The sequence below is a fragment of the Nipponia nippon genome, unplaced genomic scaffold, assembly GCF_047370975.1.
Source record: "Nipponia nippon isolate SJK-2023a ecotype South Korea unplaced genomic scaffold, ASM4737097v1 scaffold_13, whole genome shotgun sequence".
NCBI lineage: Eukaryota > Metazoa > Chordata > Aves > Pelecaniformes > Threskiornithidae > Nipponia > Nipponia nippon.
Window position 1 is genome coordinate 3,636,266 of NW_028262324.1, and position 20,215 is coordinate 3,656,480.

The 20,215-nt window shown below is 39.4% G+C and overlaps 1 protein-coding gene across 7 annotated transcripts in view; it reads right to left on the reverse strand.

Moving 5' to 3' along the window:
- Positions 1-20,215, reverse strand: part of PTPRT (protein tyrosine phosphatase receptor type T) — a 472,716-nt gene that overhangs the window by 323,232 nt on the left and 129,269 nt on the right. The window lies entirely within an intron of this gene.

Sequence of the window (20,215 nt, forward strand, 5' to 3'; positions counted from 1 at the left end):
TTTAATGGGTGTCCTAAGCAGTTTCAGATTTCTGCCACCACTTAAGGTGCACAAGCAATAACAGCAATGCACAAGCTTGTAACAGAAAGGAAAAGGATCCTGTGCAAGAAGCAGAAGTACTACTTCCATTTCACTCCCCCCTGCCCCACTTTTCCCTCAAGAACAGCAGACGAACCAAGGCAAAATGAAGCAAATTTACAACAGAGCCAGCTTGCAAAGTACTGCAGGATAATTTCAAAATCATTACAGAAATGTGAAATCATATTACTCTTACAACAGTGAGAGAGGTAGACCTGGTACACAGTTATCTGGGGCAACTTCATTTAACACCTTGTTACTGCTAGGCTCATCTGCTCTTTTGCGTTGATTTTACTCAGAAAAAAGTATTTCAGAGGAAAAAAAAATGCCAACCGTCAACTTGTTTTTACTAGAGAAGCAACCAGTCTTGCAGTACAAAGCATTTACTTATTCATCCCCAAATAGAATTGGCTACAGAGAAATGATCTAAGCCTCAGTGAACCAGCAAGCGTCATTTGTGATCTTTTTCCACACGCTGTCCAATCCTTTATTGTTTATTCAGCTTCTGATACTTTGTTTATCCACTGATATGGTTTAGAGGCTCCTGTTGTGGTTTGTTAAGCACCCTGGAACTGGGTTACTGCTGGCATCAGCAAGGTCTCTGCTTCGCTAAATCCACAGGCTCATGGATCCAAATCTGCCAATTCACTCATGTCACAAAGTCGCCACATTTTCGATTTGTATGTGAAACTTAGAAATACCTGAAGGAACTCACATATCGGACACTTGTCTGAGCCTTCAATTCCATGATTCAATCTACATTCAATATGTTTTTCTACAGAATTCAACAGAATCAAACAGATCTCATTATACAGATTAATTGAACAAGTTATCCACACGGTGCCAGGGAGGATATACCAGAGTACAGAGAAGGAAAACTGCAGAAACTGTTGCCCTGATTCAGCCCCTGCTCACGTGGTGCTGTCGCAGTCACATAACTGATTTTCATCCTCTCCCCACTCCCAGCTCAGGTGCACAGGGCACTGGAATGAAAGGCCCATCATTACAGAGACACTAATTTCACTTGCACATACAGAGGATTAGATTCCTGTCACATATTTATTTCTTTTTTCTTTAATATTTCTTTATACCTTACAAACAGTACATTGATATTACAGGCTAATAGCCCATACAACTCGATAACATACCTGTAAAGTACACAAAAGAAATAAAAAAAAAGCTGCAGATTTTTAGATTTTGCTTTCAGGATACCAGGAGGAAACTTTTTGTGCTTAAGGTTCAGCAGAAGTAGGTTCTGATCCCAACTCCCAAATAATTTTTTTCAGGGATGCTGACAATTTGCAAAAGGCAGGTTACTTTATTTCTTACCTCAATTACCAGCTACAACAGGAACGATGTATATTGCTCATTTGCTTTCTTTTAAATTGGTCTATATTACCAATGAGATCTTAAATAGGAAACTGATTCCTGGCTCTCAAAAACTTTATTTAGATAAACTAAAGAAATCTTCCTAACCTTTTATCCCCTCTTAATTATTAAAGGTGAAGTATTAGGAGGCCCTCCTACTATGCCAAAACCCTCAAAAGTTGCTTATCTGTTTAGTTTACATGAGTTTGCCTTTAGAATATTAAAACTGAAAAAAAAAAAAAAAAGGGGCATAAAGATTGGAAAAAAATCTTTCTAAAGTCTAATTAATAATTTTTAATTTTTCTAAATTGCTACTGCAGAATAAGGGGGGAGAAAACTGTTATTAAGCAGTTGGTCACAGAAGCTGTATTTCTGCTAAGAGGCAGAGATGCATTTGAGCATTTCCAGCAGCTCTGGTCCTCTCGTCAAGGGTTCCCCAGTTCTACCTCAGCCAGAGAGGATTTGCTGAAAATCCCAGCTTCCTTTTGGTCTGGTTTCCTTCCTCCAGAAATAGAATCGTTAAGGTTGGAAAAGACCCTTAAGATCATCGAGTCCAACCGTTAACCTATCACTGCCAAGCCCACCACTAAACCATGTCCTCAAGCACCACATCTACCTGGCTTTTAAATACGTCCAGGGATGGAGACTCAACCACTTCCCTGGGCAGCCTGTTCCAATGCCTGACTGCCCTTTCGGTGAAGAAGTTTTTCCTAATATCCAACCTATACTTTCCCTGGCACAGCTTGAGGCCGTTTCCTCTCGTCCTATCACTTGTTACTGGGGAGAAGAGACCGACCCCCACCTCGCTACAACCTGCTGGAAGTGTCCAGTCTCATCTTGATGTATAGAACTGGGATATACAGAGACTCTGAGCCACACTGTACAGACAAAGTTTGTGTGTGATGGTATGTCTTCTGTAATACAGATGCTGTGATGAAAACGAGACTCTTGTGCTCTTTATCTATGTAGGTGGTATGCTGGATATACTGAGCCACATCACAGATAGTTTCCTATAGATATGAAATGCTTAACATTTAAATCTAAGAGTAATATATATAACTGTCAGAAGCACAAATATATTTTGCATGAGAGCTCAAATAGCTTTAAAAAAACATTCCTGAATGTCCTATCACATCTGTTCTTGGGGTTCTCTGATTCTGAAGATTTTTCTTTTAAAAATTTGTTTTGTAAAACCTTAAGCCAAGGTTCCTAGCTTTGCACTGGAGAGGGGGAGATCCAGCTTTACGTTCATATAAAAGGAGTGTCTCCCTTAAACGCTCAGCATTATAATCCTTAATTTCAAGGTAAACATCTGCTTCTTCACAATCTTAGCCTATACACCTGTGAACAGATCACATATTGTCTCTAAGACAGGTCATTACACACTGAAATTTCATGGCAGTAAAGAAATAAAGGAACCAGGAGTCATCCCAGTAGGTGAGCTGCTGCCCTACTAGATATCAAGCAGTTGAATGAGATGACTAAATCTGATTCTGTTCATTTAATTTGTGGGAGACTGAGCTTTGATAAGGCAGCGATATGGGGACACATGCAGAATCTGCAGCAGCCTGCACTCCCTTTGTTCAACTGATTTAAATCACTACTTTTTAATATTTCCTGAAGCAACTGTGAGAGCACAGGTGCCAACAGGGCTCTGTTCTACCACACCCAGCAAGAAAGGATTGCTCCCAATTACATTCTGCTCTGCAGAAATCACACTGAAGGTCTTCAGAACATAGTTTTACCTAAGGCACAGGGGTCACAGGGTAAATGGCCACACTTGCTACAAAACACAGGAGACAAATCTAGTTCCACATGAAAGGAAACAACAAATTTATAACTAAACAATTGCCTGTAGTATATTTATCCTAATCTCTCAACACACAAATGTTTTCAGTGACTTGAGGCAGATTGTTTCACTAGTGAGAGATACAAACTGTCAGGAAACAGCAAAAGGCAATTAATAAATCACTCTCTCTTTTATAATCACTGATGAAATTTCCATTTTTTTTATCCCCTATTGCTCATTCCCCCAAACAAGCAAGACATCACCTTGAAAATTAATGCAATTAATTGTATTAGCTGAAGCTTTTAAAACAGAATGGCTTCTCATTTACATTCCTGGCAGAAATTCAATAAGATTGCACTACTGTAATGTTGATTGACTGTGGTTATACCAGTATCCTGAAAAAAACCCCAACATTTTGTGTTCATTATGGGATTTTTAGAGCCAAGTACTTTGAACTGTTAAGTATTCTGAAGTAAAGCTGCAGTGAAGAGACCACGGAAAAGATAGTTTACTGTTTCCTTCACTTCTGCACCAAACTCTCCATTTACTTTTAACTAATCAAAAATTAGCTGAATTCTCTTACATACCTGAACTACTTATAAAGATGTCTGCCAAACCTACAGTCTTTCACCTATGCACCTGAACATTTGCCCTCTCTTAGTGCAGCGACAGCTGTGCTAGTACAAAGTGATTGCATAGCTTATTATTTGCGTACAGGGATTTCTTGATTTAACTTGAGTATCAGTGTAGCAGTGGCTATCACCGTACTGTTGTATTGCTTTAACAATATAGGCTAAAAGTAAACAACACAATAGAAACTGTTACACTGTCCTCGACAACAGAGTTTCTGTAGCAAACTTTCAATTACAGAAAATAAATGAAGGCAAGGGTTATTATGCATGCATTTTTGAAAACGTAACTGGTTTGTAAAAACATTCTTATTTATGGTGATGTTAATAGCAAGGAAAAAATGTAGACTGGTGTTTGGATGTCAGGCTGCAGGATGAGGTAATGGCAGAAAAACATTGAATTGCCAATTGGGTACACATTCTACAGCCCTCTGATCATTCTACTGCAGAATTACACTTCTACCATAGACGCACGAGAAGGCTCGCTGTGGTCCAGGAACGCCTGGTACAAAAGGGAAGAGCTACGTCTCTCAACTCAAACAAGGAGACCCCTGCACAGTCAACAAATGTCCAGGAGTAAGCGTATGTAAACTGAATTAAAAGACTTAAGTCAATGCCCTAAAACCACTTATTAAATAAAGTATGGAATAGGCTCTAAGGCTAGTAGGTTTTTATCACTTTTGCCAAGTTCAAGCAGATGTATGAGAGTACATGCATAAAATTCATGCTTGTAGAAAACTTGTCATAGCCCACTGACTTCTACTTGGGCTATTACATTGTACATTTATGACCCTGATGCATGCTTCTCAGATTTCACACCTGAACTTTTTTTAAAAAAGTTTTAAATACATTTATCATCAAGTGAGATAATACTTATTGCCTTTACTTTTGGAATAATGAAAAAGTATTCAGGAAAAGCAGGTGGGAGGATTAAGTCTGCTATCTCAAGAGCTAAAAAAAAAGAAAAAGGTAAGCATAGAGCTGTAGGGTGACTAAAAAAAACCTAGTGTTGGTCACATTCTTTTAATTAAAAGTAGTAGGGGAGAATCATTAGGTTGATTTCAATTTGAGCAAAGAGTTAATTTCAGATAGAAATGTCAGTGGCTTCTATTTTTCCACAAAAGATGGAGATTAAGTCCTTATAAAGGACTTGATGCAATGCTTTATATTTAATATGAAAGGTATGAACTCTCTGTTTCAGAGGGAGGATGCTGGTGATTCATCTATTTCTTAAGTCTCTCTCAGACAAAGAGAAATAGAAATCTAAAGAGATAACTGATAAAATAAGGAAGCTAAAATAATTCTCAGTGTATTACCTGTATTGGAAAGGCACTCTCAGAGCAGTATCTGGATCCAAACGAGAATTTCTGAGCAGTTCACACTTGTCTTTGAGCCAATACCAAGATTTTAGCTAAATGTTGTGATCTCTTTGCTGAGAGAGATGTCTAAGGGGGCTAAAGATAATCTAGAACCTGCAGGCATGTGATGTACCGACTTTAGCAAGGGACCAAACTAGATGTGAAGCTGTAGTCTGGACTTGTGCTTGGCAGGATCTCACAACAGGTGATGAGAAAGTCAGTTATTTGATTTAAACCACGTGTATGAAATTATAATATCTTTAAGATGATATAATGGAAAAAAAAAAAGTGAAGCTGTTTGTCCTAGCAGACTGCAAATTTGCAAAAACGGATGCGAAGACCAGAGAAACTCCGGAATGCAAGGAGTGAGACAGACTAAAGTTACCAATTTCATACATTCATAACCTCCCAGCCTGGGTAAACAGTTTTAATGTACTGTACACCATGACCCCCACTCTGTACTATCTCATCAGTTATTGTTTCACACCCTGTGTCATATTCAGGTTGCAGTACGGGCACCAGTGAAGTCTCTCAAGCACTATAACGCTGACTCGTCTCTTGGAATGGTGATGGACTTCTGCTGTACATCCAAGAATACAGGACAGAATTCCTGTAACTTAACCCGTGGTTAGTTTTATTTTTTGGAAGAAAGGCATGTCTCTGGCAAGCAGCCTGGACCAATACTGTGTGCAAGATCAATATATATAAAGTGACAGGGCAGACTGCTTATTCCACAGATGCTAGCTTAGCTTGATGAGCTCATGAGCAAGATGACCTAAGATGGCAATCACAACAAGGCTCCAATTTTTACCAAAATCTGTATGACTTTGAAATTATTGTGCATGGCTAAAACACGTCTGCCAACACTATGCACCTTGTAGTACATCTATAGATTTCATGGGAAGCCAGATCTCATCACACTGGGGATGCATAGTAGGGATGAAAGCCGAGATGGCAAACTCCAGTTAATGTAAGGTTTGGAGGGTCTGAGGCACTGCCTACAGGAGAAAGGTGGCAGACTGTTATAACAGTGATAGGCATGAAAACATATCTTAACATACTGGCAAACTTACTCGACCTGGAAACCACAGGTTTAAGAATACAACAAATCCACCTCAGGGGAAGAGTAATGTAAGAGCCCTGAGGCCCTAAATTAGAGTGGATTTGGTTTTCGAGGCAGTTTGTCACCGTCTAGAGGGAAATTTAGTATGACCCACTGAAGCTCTGAGAAGCTTCTTTACATTACTAACCTACTGTTACAAGTTCAAATATTTGGGGAGAAAAAGGTTTCCTCTTCAAACACAGGATTGAAGCACACACTTTTTCCTCTTCTAACCCATGAACAGCTTGAATAGAAGAGATTATGCTTAAAGTTTTAAAGAGAAATCAAAATAAACAGCAGTACTGCAATTTCACAAATCAGGCCAAATATACATCCTCACAGTCCACCCTGCCCAAACACTAAGGCATCAGGGACAGAGAAAGCCCTATGTGTAACAGCGCTTACTTATTTTACAGTGAGTTACAGCTCATTTGGAGCAGAACACTAATTAAATACACTCAGAGGCAAAAGTTTCAGAAATCTCCCAACAGCGCACATTAGCATATACTGCCAAGAGACTTGATAAAGTTCAAAGCTTATCTTGTAGCCTCCACGCTCCATGTTTGCTCAGAGCAGCAGCTGGCCAAGTGATCTCCCTTCTTCTCAAAGAGCAAAATTAAATTAGATTAGATCATCTTCTCTCCCTTGTAGAATTAAGACCATGCTATGAAAACAAGCAAATTAGCTTTTGAAATCCTGTTTCTCACTTAAAGGCTACAAGGCTGAGGAATGCTTTCTGTACCAATTCACTGGAGATGCAACAGAGTGTGCGTGTCCTGTTTTCCTGAGAACCCAAAGGAAACAGTTTTACAAATCTGTGTCTCACTGGACTTGAGGCTATGAGTGACAGAGAATCCCGAGGGATGAGGCCAAAGAAGGGAACAAAGGAGAAAAGGGAATGGATGCAAGGTCATGAGAAAAGACACCCAGAGATGGTGTAGTAAGAGCTGCAGGAGTAGAGAGTTTTGAAAGCTTCTTGGTTTGTTGCTATGTAAAAACATTTCTGAGTAAAAGAGAAAAACTTCATTCCTAGACAAAGTAAGATAAGAAACATGAATGTTATATGAGAAGAAAAGCTCAGAACATAAGGAAAAAAAGTAAAAATGTAGGGAACAGGATTGTCTAGACTTGAAAGCTGGACTGAAGAACAACAAACATTTATGAATGGTAAATGGGATGGAGGGTGAAGAGTTTTAGTTCAGACATCACAGTGATGCCAGATGCCATATAAAAATCAAACAAATACATAACACTGAATGAAGATCAAAGGGGGCCATACAAATGAGATCCTATATTTAAACTCTAGTTTCTAGAGCTGAATCGCTGCACACCAAGCTGCGAGGTCAGTTGGCACAGATGCACTTAAACAAGCTTATAAAAATGTGTCCCCATTAAATTACCATGCTGCAGCAATTAGACACACTCCAGAAGACCATCCTATGCAATCTGTTCTAGATGAACAGCTAATGAGAACTAAACTAAAACACTTTTCTGGTTATGATTCCTCCTTTGAATATTCCCCTAACTATGCTGCTAAACAACTTAAACCTATAAAACTGAAAAGGGGAAAGACATTTGTCTGTTATGGACAGATGGAGTAGTAAAACTAGCCACGAGAACGCACAGCAATATCTATGGTACATCTTCACACAGTCACCCTAGACTGCATCAAATTTAGCAAGAAGTTAATTTAGCTTATAGCTCTTTTTTCTTTTTTAAATACCTTGACTATATCCTAGTTAGGCTGGGAGAAGGTTTGAAGGTTTTTATTGCCAAGATTCTTCACAGCTTGATTTTCACTACCATAACTAGAGCAGATTAAAAAGATGAAGATGGCACTTGGGGAAAAAAGAAATACAGAAAGTCTCATACACATGGAAAACAGAAGCGGGATGGATCAAAATGGAACTTTTGAAGCATTTATGTTTTCATGTGGTATCTGAACAGCGAATAGCTAAGCCTGAGTTTACAGGGCAGACTGACTCGTGAGGAGATGTCACTAACAGTTATCCTGTGAAAATGTTAATCACACTGCTTAAAGAGTTACTAACTTGGGTGTTAGGGATGTGTGGTATAGAAGCAAATTAAAAAATGGAAACACTGCACAAGCTTTCAGTACATAAAACATTTGTTCTAAAGCATCTTAAAATTAACCAGAGAAACAGCTCTGGTCTTTCATGGCTTTGAAGAGGGCAGATCACTCACTGCCTCTAAGTTTGTTCTTGCAGCATGTTTCCACACACAGCTTAACGCTGCTGCGTGTGCCAGAGGCGTAGTGGGAAGACTGGATAAAAGAGAGATTATGGTCTGACTCACCCAACATCCATACAAGGCAATAGATGGTATTTTCAAAGATCAAAGGGATGTGCTCATATCTTTAGTGTCAAGGATAGTCTTGTTTTAGAAGAATGAGGTAAACCAAGGAGGCTCTTAAGACACCTGAGCTGTGTTGTAGGTTTCCTGTTTTGCTTTCCTTAGAATATCCTTCTGATCAACACTGACATTTCCTTCATATTACCCTCATGCTTGCACTGTAAGTAAATCCAAAGTAAAAGACCAGAAGAAAAAAGTGTTTCCACAAGCAGAAACATAAACCCTCTCTATAGTGACAGTGAAGCGTCTTTCTTCTGTTTGTATGAGGCCTACCCTGAAGTACCAAGTGTAAGTACTGCAAATAAGGGCTGGACACCTCTCTGTATTTATAGACATTATACTAATAAAAAGCCAAGCATTTCTCAAGGTAAATGAGGGCCCAAAAGGGCTTGCGTTACAGCCTGAAATGCCTTAATTTTCTGTGAGTTCCCTGTGACTTGGCTGGTGCCATTTTTACTGCAGCTGTTCATTCAATTGAGACTTCACGTCATGAAACATGACAGTAAGAAAAAGAGCCGATGAGAACTCAGTGAATACAGCTTTTCATTTGAAAAGATCCTCAAACACATACAATTGCTTTATTTTGCTTAATTTTCAACATTCATAAACATAATTGCATTTATTTTTCTAGTCAATACTGAAAACAAGCGATAATTTGTAATATTACAACTTTCATCTCAAAGGAATACAACCAGAACAGTTTCCACTCTCTTCTAAAAGAGGTGAATGATATAGAGGAGGTTGGATTGCCTATGCAGGAGATGCATACATTATTTTTCCCCGTGAGAATATCTGAATATTGTTGCTATCAACTTCCTTTTGTACATGTATAAATGACTTTCAGAAAATAGACTTATTTAAAGCCAGTATTTTTCATGTGCCAAATTGCATGCACTAAGTATCTAATACTGGGAATAGCAAATGCTAATATTTCCTAAGCATAAAAAATGAACTCTTTTTTCCCCACAAATTCCCAACAGCAACAGTTCTCAGTGGAACCAGTGAACAGAGGTTGTTATAACCATTCCATCCAAACAATCTGTATCCTTCTAATTAAATAGTGAAGTATTTGAAAATCTCAACTGTGTACACTGCTCATTATGAATCCCCATCCTGTTTATTTTGAAACTGGTGGAAAGACTTCCAATTATTTCATTATACACTGAATCAGGCCTATGGTAAAGAAACAGCATTAGTTAAATAATTCATAACTCTGCAATCTTACATACTGTACAATAGCTTTGTACTCAGATACTGAGAGTCTGTTAAGTGGTGTGATGGTCTTGTGATAAAAGCAAAAAAAGAAATAGGCAAGAAAGGAGAAAGATGAGAGTTCACTGGAAAAAACAAGACAAATGGGGAAAAAGTAGTGCATTAGCCAAACAATCCACTGGCAGCATACAGACTCTGTAAGAGATAATACCCAGTTTCCACTGAATTTAAGGGACTTCAGGAGAATTTGACTGACTCTATGTTAAGCAACTGCAAAAAGCTGAAAATTCATACAGACACACTTAGCAAGGCTCTGCTATTAAAGCCCATGAGGGACTGAGCAACAACCTTAACTACACTTCTTGCCTGTCCTGTATTCTGCCCAGCCTCTATTTTGAATGCCTATTTAATGCCTCAGTTGCTTTCTTGGATCAATTCTGAGGAGTAATTTTGCCTACGGTTTCCTCAGCATTTCCTTTTGTAAATCCTTATCTATCAGCATTTGTTCATTCATAATCTTCTCCTTCCTCTTTTCAAATCTGGTCTGTCTTGACTTTGGCCATCTGCCCCATGCAGATTTCTCAGGTCATTCTTCTCTTAGAACTTCTTTCCCGTTAGATTTTTCCATCTCTAGCTTGCTAACCAACCCTCCAGAATAAAGAAATAATACAAGATCCTGCACATGGGTCAGGGCAATCCCTAGCACAAATACAGGCTGGGCAGAGAAGGGATTGAGAACAGCCCTGAGGAGAAGGACTTAGGGGTGTTGGCTGATGAGAAGCTCAACACGACCTGGCAATGTGCACTGACAGCCCAGAAAGCCAACCATATCCTGGGCTGCATCAAAAGAAGCGTGACCAGCGGGTCAAGCGAGGTGATTCTCCCCCTCTACTCCACTCTCATGGGACCCCCACCTGGAGTGTCCAGCTCTGGGGCCCCCAACATAAGGACATGGACCTGCTGGAGGGAGTCCAGAGGAGGCCATGAAGATCATCAGTGGGCTGGAGCATCTCTCCTATGAAGACAGGCTGAGAAAGTTGGGGTTGTTCAGCCTGGAAAAGAGAAGGCTCTGGGCAGACCTTATTGCAGCCTTCCAGTACGTGAAGAGGGCCTACAAGAAAGCTGGAGAGGGACTTTTTACAAGGGCATGTAGTGACAGGACAAGAGGTAATGGCTTTAAACTGAAAGAGGGTAGATTTGGATTAGATATAAGGAAGAAATGCTTCACCATGAGTGTGGTGAGGCATTGGAACAGGTTGCCCAGAGAAGTTGTAGATGCCCCTGGAAGTGTTCAAGGCCAAGTTGGATGGGTCTTTGAGTAACCCAGTCTAGTGGAAGCTGTCCCTGCCCATGGCAGGGGGGTTGGAACCAGATGATCTTTAAGGTCCCTTCCAACCCAAACCACTCTATGATTCTACCCAATGGAGTGGAGATTCTATGAGAAATGCCTTAAGCTCTCACTAGGCCTGCAATATTCCCTAATCCTGTTAATTCCTTCAATATCACTAGAATCTACGTATTCTTTCTGAAATGTTTGTTCCTGCTCTAGTCACTGCTTTTCCTCTGTTCCTTGATATCCATTAGCTTCACATTTATCATTTTTAGTATCCCATCTTTGCCAGAAAGACCTTCGCTATCCCTCATTTTACCTAAGCATCTTGTTTACTCCTGTTCTTCCTTAAGCATGTTTCTCTTCTTGCTCTGAATTTTCTAATATGAGCAAAAGGGTATTAAATTATCAATCTGACCCTTACTGTAGAAAGAATTTCCACAAAAATAAGTATTTAAAACAAAAGATCGTAGGCAAAACTTGTTTTGTATTCTAGCCTTATTTTAAGATAACCATCTTTATTTCAACAAAACTTTGAAGAAGATTTCATCTTCTTGGAAGAAACCTCTCTTCCTTCTATCCTCCAACTCTGAAGCTTTTAAAGTTTCTATTAAGAAATGTTTTTCTATTGGTGTGGCTATACAATTCCCTAACTTGGCTCTCAAACAAAAAACAGTTTTAACACACTTGGCATCTGGACAGCATGTCTTAACAGAACTCAAAATAATAGATTACGAAAAACACAGACTGTGTGCGAAGATGCTGAAAAGCATCAGTTCCTGCTAGAGCCAACAGGTGCTGAGAAAAATTAATATGCTTCAGTACTGAAACCATGGAGGAAAAACACGTACAACAATGGCTTTCTTGTCCTTCCTCCTAGTGTGATGCTGAATGATGTTACGGCAGTGCTTTAGAAGTGTCACGATCTCACTAATGGTGATAATAGAAAGGTCCTGACATTCACAAACAGCTCTGTTTCTGACAGCTTTCATGGAAAAGGATCAGAAATAGACTGACAACAGTTCAAATGTACCATTAACACATTGAGGTGCAGTAACTACATGTATTCCCTACAGACAGCAATCCCTTCATGGACATTAAAAGGCCTTCCTAGAAGTCACTCTTTCGGATTCCTTTGATAACATTTCTTTATACCATGCATGTTCAGAGAAGGCTACATATCCTTGCTAAGCTTGATTTCAGTACCAAAGTACCATCTACATCTAAGTGGAAGTACGCTTCTGCTAGCCTCAGTGCACATAAGGAGAAATTCTATCTCGCATTTACAATATGAATGACAAAGTATTAAAAACTGACATGTAATTTCCTTTCAGCAGAAGGCCTCAAGAGGGGTAAATGTTCTTAATTAAATCAGCTCATCTTACATCATGGAATAGCTAGCTAACTACTTTGCTTTTAAGCCTGATATTCTTAATTTACAGGTCTGCAATTTCACATGTACTTAGGTCAAATAGTCCCTCACTATTTCTATTCCATCCAAAACTAGCACGCCTAATCGCAAAAGAAAGGCTCTACTTGGTTTTAGAACATAGGAACACAAGACAGAAAGCAAATATTTGGTAAGAATCGCTCTTAAGACTAATTGCTTTAAGTTATTACCTTTCTAAAATGAGTTCTGTGCAAAAGAAGCAATTGCTCGTGCTCTCCATTGCTGGCTTTCCTTGCCTGAAGAAATTGTATACTAATGCAGGTATGATTTAGTTCCTGACAACCCAGACCTGATATGAGATAGTCAAAAAATATGGGTGACAATACATTCGTTTGAGGGACAGCTAAATCCTAACGCTGGGCTTTGAGCAGCCATTACAGAGTCAGTTACAGTAACAGGTTTGGGGGACTTACTGGATAGAGTAAGATAGAGTAATTAAAGACCATAGTGCAGAAAAAGTTCCCTCTAGTTTCTTGCAAGGTTACATTCCTGCTAACGCTATGTTCATAAATAGGCCAAAAGAGTACACTTTCCCAATAGTCTAAACATTCTCCTGCACACCCACTACAATAAATCCAGGAAACTAAGCAGTCAACCCCCAAAACTCAGGTTTTTGTAAAATAGGGATGAAATTCTGGAAGAGAGGAAGAACTATTTATAACTGCAGCTATAAAAAAGAACCCCAAAACACAGACATGAAGCTGCATAGCAAACAGCAAAATAAAAATGCACTGGGGAAAGCTTCCAGAGATCCCTTTCTGCTTAGACCTTAAAAGCTGAGAAATGACTTTGAGTTCATTACCTATCCCCAGACTACTGTATTTACTTGTATGGAAGTGAAAGAGTGGGGAAAAACATATTTGACTCATTCTTAGTAATTTCCCCTGCAAAAAATATTTTTTGGAGCAAAACGATATACAGAAAGCTGAGCCAAATTTCTTTCTTCCTCTCAGACAAAATCGGATCATGATTCATCATATACACAGCTGAATTTTAATATATTCCTTTAACAAGTTTGTTTGTGTATTTTCTTGTAAGCAAGAATTAATAAACTCAGACACAGGAAAATGTTAATTTTATCATATCACCTTTCAAATTTAAAAATGTTGAGTCTAACTCCTGCTGGCATTCATTCTAGCCTGAAGAAAAAAAGACAAACGTCTGACCTATGCACAGAGGTTCACTGTTCTTTGTAGAGGTTAACACTAACTTCACATCAGTAATCTCCTGAATGAAATTAAAGGATCCTGCCCGTCTTCAGTGCGGGCATAGATGGACGGTTATCACCTTCCTCAAGGAAAGCTGTTTCATAATTATTCATTCACGCTGTAACTCCATAGTGCCACTCAACAAAAAGAGGAAGGTGACATAGGAAAGCATTTGGCCTATTAGACTAACATAAAACTTCACTCAGTTCAGTGGAGTCCAAGCAGAATTTAGCCATCTGGTATTCATATATACATCATGTCTATGATGTTCACCTGCTAAATGAGTAGTTCACGAAGCAACACTAATGATGATAACCCTCCTGTTCTTTCACTAAGAAGCTCAGAGAGCCCTCCAGTTACTGGAACAAAAGAACACACCCAATTAGATGTGGGAAGAGTCCCCATCCCTTATCGCTGCTGCAAGAGAAAAGAAAGAAGTTCTGCTACAAATTCCCAGCGAGGTGGTGCAATGCATTCAAGTGATGAGTTGCACACACTAAACAGCTCTCAAGCTGCATTGGGCCACGCAATGCAGGCTCACGTAAGAAAGTGCTCAGAACCCATTTGTGCCTTAACCTTGCCAACTGCTATCTCAAAATGCCCACCATTAAGAGGATTCAGCACACGTTCCTCCTCCAAGTTCAGGAGGGAAGATTATAGAGCAAATGCTGTCTACATCTCTGAAGGGGGAACCAGACCTGTCAGTGCTGCAACTGCCATAAGCACTAACGGTGTACTTAGCAACTGTTTGGTACTAACCTGCCATAGTCTTCTGAAGCACCATAAAACAGTTTGAATCCTTCAGCTCATTTGTAAACAGAGGAAGCACAAAGACACTGTGTGCGCACTTCTGAGCCACTGGTGCAACACTAGGTGTCTGCTACTTGATAAGCTTTACAGAAATACACACACAAAATCCATAGAACTACATATCAGTGGTATTTTCCACAACTATTTTGCATATTCCAAACCATGAGTTAGACATCACAAGCAAGTTTGGCACTTAGAAAGATAAAAATGCATCTATTTCTACCACAAACACCTGTGGTCAATAACAGGTCCTGTTTCTCTTTGCAGAAAATTTGTGGACTCTGCGGAATAAGCAAGCAAAGTGAGGCAATTTGCACTTGCTAAGTAACATGCAAGTGTTGTAACTCTAATTTTATATATATCTCCCTAAATACTATAATTTGTTCCAAACATTTTGCTTATCCCTAAATTCATAATATCTAAACTTCTGTCTCCTAGACAAATAGGATGTCTACTTAGAAATCAACAGAGCAAGAAATAGCAGTGATATGGAGCATGCATATAGATACATAGATATGTATACACACATACACACAAAGTAAAGTAGCACTTACACTAAGTGCCAATTTACATACATGAAGGGAAGTGAGCAGTCAGGCAGATGGGGCCAGAGCTTCAGCCTCTGTGTGCTGATTGCTTAGCTGCTAACTTGGAACAGGGAAACTTCACAAAAGCAAACACGAGCTTAGCAGTAAATCTAACACCAAGGAATGCTGCTGTAGAAAAGCACGTGGCACCATGGCTTTGTATTCAGAGTAGAATAGTTTTTAATACAATTAAAGTAATTACTTCAGTCTAGTCAGCCCTGGTTAAGTCTCCATTGGAGTTAATTAGAAAATGATGGTAAAATACTTTGAACATGCAAATGTTAAATACTTTCATTATTAATATGATTCTTGCAACTGCTGCAAGAGCAAGCACATCCAGGGTCCTTGGAATACTGAAATGTTGTAACATGAAAAATAAGGCCAGTACTTTTGTCTGGCTAGTTTAAACACAACACATTTCCTTGTACTAACCAAGTACCTGCCTCAAAAATACAGAAAAGCTCAGGCCCTACTTTACCAACCAAGGAAATAACTTCTGTGATCCAACACAAACTAAAGAGCCATGTCCATCTCGCATCATCTAATACGAGCACATAAAGACTGAATATTTACAGAAAAAGGGGAATGAAAACTGCAAGATGAAAATAAGGAGGAGCAGGAGAAATCTACTCGTTGTACTTTGAACTTATATAACAGAATTAAAGTCTTGTGCCCCGCCAGCACTGTCACGCAAAGTATGGGACCCCTGCTTGGTAACACAGCTTTAGGCAAATACCCGAAAAAGATAAGAAAGCAATGACTGAAGGCATAAGGTAGAGGGAGGAAAATGAGACACTGAATTAAGAAAGGTTAAAAGGACTGGGGATCATGTTTATAGTCCTGCAAAACAAAGACTTAACTGCATACAACTATATAAAAGAGGTAATAAAAGAGAGCAACAACTGATTATTCTCGCTAATCAAAGATGGAGCAAAAAATAACGAGATGAAGCCATAAAAAGGAAAATGAAGGACTGAGAACCTTTATAACTCAAAGAGTGGAACAAGCAGCTCAAAGGCTGTAGAATACTCATCACTGAGGGTATTCAGGCTTAAGTAAACACCCATCTGTTAAAGAATATTTTGTTATAATCACTCCTGCTATTATGCAAGGAGGTGGAATAGAGTCTCACCAAAGTCTGGGGACTGGATACCTACAATTCATTTCTTTCACATTTTTGATACATTTATTCAGAACAACAAACATCTGGTTCTTAATCCCCCAATTAACAGTGTTTCCAGCCCTAAGGAATTAATCACAGAATTCATGGAAAACAGTTTATTTGCTAGCAATGGAGTAAAACAAATTGCCTGCAAACTTCTACACTGCTAATGGAGCAGTTTAATTGCCCCCCCCCCCTTTTTCTTGACATTTTAATTGAAAAAATAAAGACTAGAAAGTCATCCCAGGGCAGACACCTTTATCGCAGTGTGTCAGCAGAGAATTGCACAGTACCGCAGACTCAGGCTCTCATTCGTGGTACTGACCTCCTTTGAAGAGCACTCTGAGATCTAACGATGAAAAGTACTGTAAAAAGTGTTAGATATTATCATTAGTATTCAGGAGGACAGAATTCTGTGGCTTGGTTGAATTCAAAGGGACCTACTAGTACTTATGAAAGCCGATACATTTTACAGAAGAAAAATAGCTCTGATGGCAATGTTAATGGAGGCTGGCTGACCAGGGTGGGGACAGGCCATGCTTTCTGCCAATGTCTCCCAGCAGGCTGCACGGCAGACTTACTTAGTATCTTTGAACCAACCTAATGCCTGCTCACTTTTTGTTTTTAGCATTTCCACAACGTAGTATTTTAATCTATTTCCAGCTAGAAAAATAAGGTAGTGTCTAAAATACCATCCTGATAAAGAAAATCTACGATACTGCTTGCGTTCTCAGAACCCTATGCATTGTGGCACTCCTGTTGCTGCTCTTCGTATTAAGGAGCTTTCCTGGCTACGGCTGGCCACCAGAAGATGCATATTCCATGAACACCTCTTTGTTACCACCTCTTTTCCCCTGCAGCTCAGTGGATTTACACCCTGCTGCTTTCAGCTGCTGTGAAGAAATTAAATGGAATAGAAAGTCAATCACCAAATGTTCTAGTACTCTGGTTCCAAAGATGCCCCTGCTTGTGGGAGTGGAACATGCTGTTCATCAGTTTATTCGCCTGGCTTTGCCACTAGATGAATTTTAAGTAAACATCTTTTATTCTCACAAAACAGATTTTCAATGAGTAACCAATACAAAGAACATGCATTATGATTCTATCCAGCAATAATAGCTCTGAACATCTCTGCTAGCTTTGGGTAGTCTAATTGACCACTATAATTTACTTCAAGGTTAGCAAGATTTGGATAGCTGTTGAAAACATGTTTTTGTTACTAAAGCCTTCTGTACACATTTGCTGTGGTCGATGATCTTTTTCTACCTGCTGATTTCACCTTTTGTTCTGTGTGAATAGTCCTAAGATCCAAGACATTGTAAGGAACTGAGTCATTTCCCCTCATACCCCTTAAAATCCCCTCAGATAATATTTCTTTATCAGCACATTCCAAGTTGATGGCTGCTTTACCTTTGCAACTTTCTACAATAAAGCTTTCTGCATTTCTTATTTGATGTCTAACCTTTATTAAATTTGCAGCTGCTTGTGCTGGTTTTTGGCTGGGATAGAGTCAATTTTCTTCATAGTATCTAGTATGGGTCTATGTTTTAGATTTGTGCTGGAAACAGCATTGATAACACAGGGATATTTTCGTTACCACTGAGCAGTGCTTACACAGAGTCAAGGCCTTTTCTGCTCCTCACCCCACCCCACCCGCAAGCAGGCTGGGAGGCACAAGGAGTTGGGAGGGGACACGGTTGGGACAGCTGACAACCCCAACTGACCAAAGGGCTATCCCATACCACATGATGCCACGCTCAGCATATAAAGCTGGGGGAAGAAGGAGGAAGGGAGGGACGTTCAGAGCAATGGTGTTTGTCTTCCCAAGTAACCATTACATGTGATGGAGCCCTGCTTTCCTGGAGATGGCTGAGCACCTGCCTGCCGATGGGAAGCAGGGAATGAATTCCTTGCTTTGCTTTGCTTTTGTGTGTGTGGCTTTTGCTTTATTTATAAAACTGTCTTTACCTCAACCCATGAGTTTTCTCACTTTTACTCTTTTGATTCTCTCCCCTATCCCACCAGGGGAGAGCGAGCGAGCATCTGTGTGGTGCTTAGTTGCTGGCTGGGGTTAAACGACGACGCGACTCCAACATCTTTATGTATTTATTAGTTCTACTAGATATCATGGAATGATATACTAAGGGGGAAAACACACACCTCTATTTATTTAGTTTTAGAAGAAATAATTCTGAAAGCCTTTTTTTAAAATTACGTTGTAGTGTTTTGGGCTGGGTTTTATGTTTTTGGTTTTTCTTTACCATGCCATTCCAGACTGTTGTTTGTCTATTGATTTCTCCATGGTTCCAGTATACTTCAGATAACAATACAACTTCATATGGAGGCCAGGAAGGTAGGTTTACCTTAACATTTAGAGTTGACAAAGTATTGAATTCATCCAGTCCAAGCCATGTAAGCCCTCCCACTTATTCCTTGCTTTCCAAATTGCATCAAAACTGTGTATGTTCCTATTCCTCCAGATCACTCTGGGATCAATTAATTCAAACATCTGTCACATCTCTCTCTAGCTAGGTCTTTACCAGGGACAGGGAATAGGACACAACAGAGCAGAAGCTGAGGAACCATAGAGATAAAATTGCCATCTTTTAAAAAGTAACTACATTCAGAATGATGAAATATATTTTTACAGACAAGCCCAGAAAACTGCAACTTTCACAATTAACTTCTTTAGGGGCACCACAGCCAAATCAAGTGGTACTAGGTGTTCCACACTTTGAAAGATCCTGTTCCAAATTTCCAATAATAAAATAATGAAAAACCCCACAATTTAACCAACGGAGGAACCGCAGCTAGGCTGGTATCTTGTGCACTTCTTTTCTACCAACAGCAAGCATACAGGGATGAAGACTGGGTCTATCCATGGCTACGGCAGAGAGCTACTGCTGTATCTGCTCTACATGGTATCCTTAACAGGCAACTAGCAATTACAAGTTTCTTACCCCCATAATTACAGGCACAAGAATACCTCCTGAACAACATTATATTCCGGTTCTGCCATGTAGCTCATGCTTCTCAGAGTGCAATGCACTAACCAGAATAAATACTTCATTCTTAGGACTGAAATCAAAGCCTTAACTGGCTGGTCAGGTCTGTTTGCATTGTGTCCTTTCAAGGGGCTTGCACTACTATTTTAGGTGGCAAGGACACAGACAAACTGAATTTTAGAAAATTTTAGTGTACTTTCTTAAAACAAGTTCTTTTTCAATGGGAAGAAAGCATTCCACAAGGCTAGAGAACTTATTCCCATATACACCCATACGCAACATAATAGTAACTTCCAATGAGAAACAAAACTATTGTAAATTACCATTACTGTGAGCTCTTCCAAAAATATTCCAAGTATCATGTGGAAGACTATACTATTATTGGGTGTTCTCAATATATGTTAGGAAATTACATATTCTGGTAACTCTCTTTATTGGAAATGTTTTTCTTGCATATGAAAATTTCACTGTCTGAAATCTCAGCCTAATCAAGCACTAACTAGTACAATTACTTCTTTAGGAATTTTCTTGTCTTTCTCAGAATTAGAATTTAATCCAGTCTGTTAAGAGCTAAATGGTAAGTGGAAGGTCCAACATTCCCAGACATAACAAAGCTTTACTTTTTCTGGCCTCTCAAGCATGCATCTCCCCAGATAAGACAGCTCTCTGATCCTGAAACACGCAAAAAGCTGGGCAAACCTTAGAATATTATCTCTGAAACATTTCCCCTCTGTTAAATGCAGGAATAAAATAG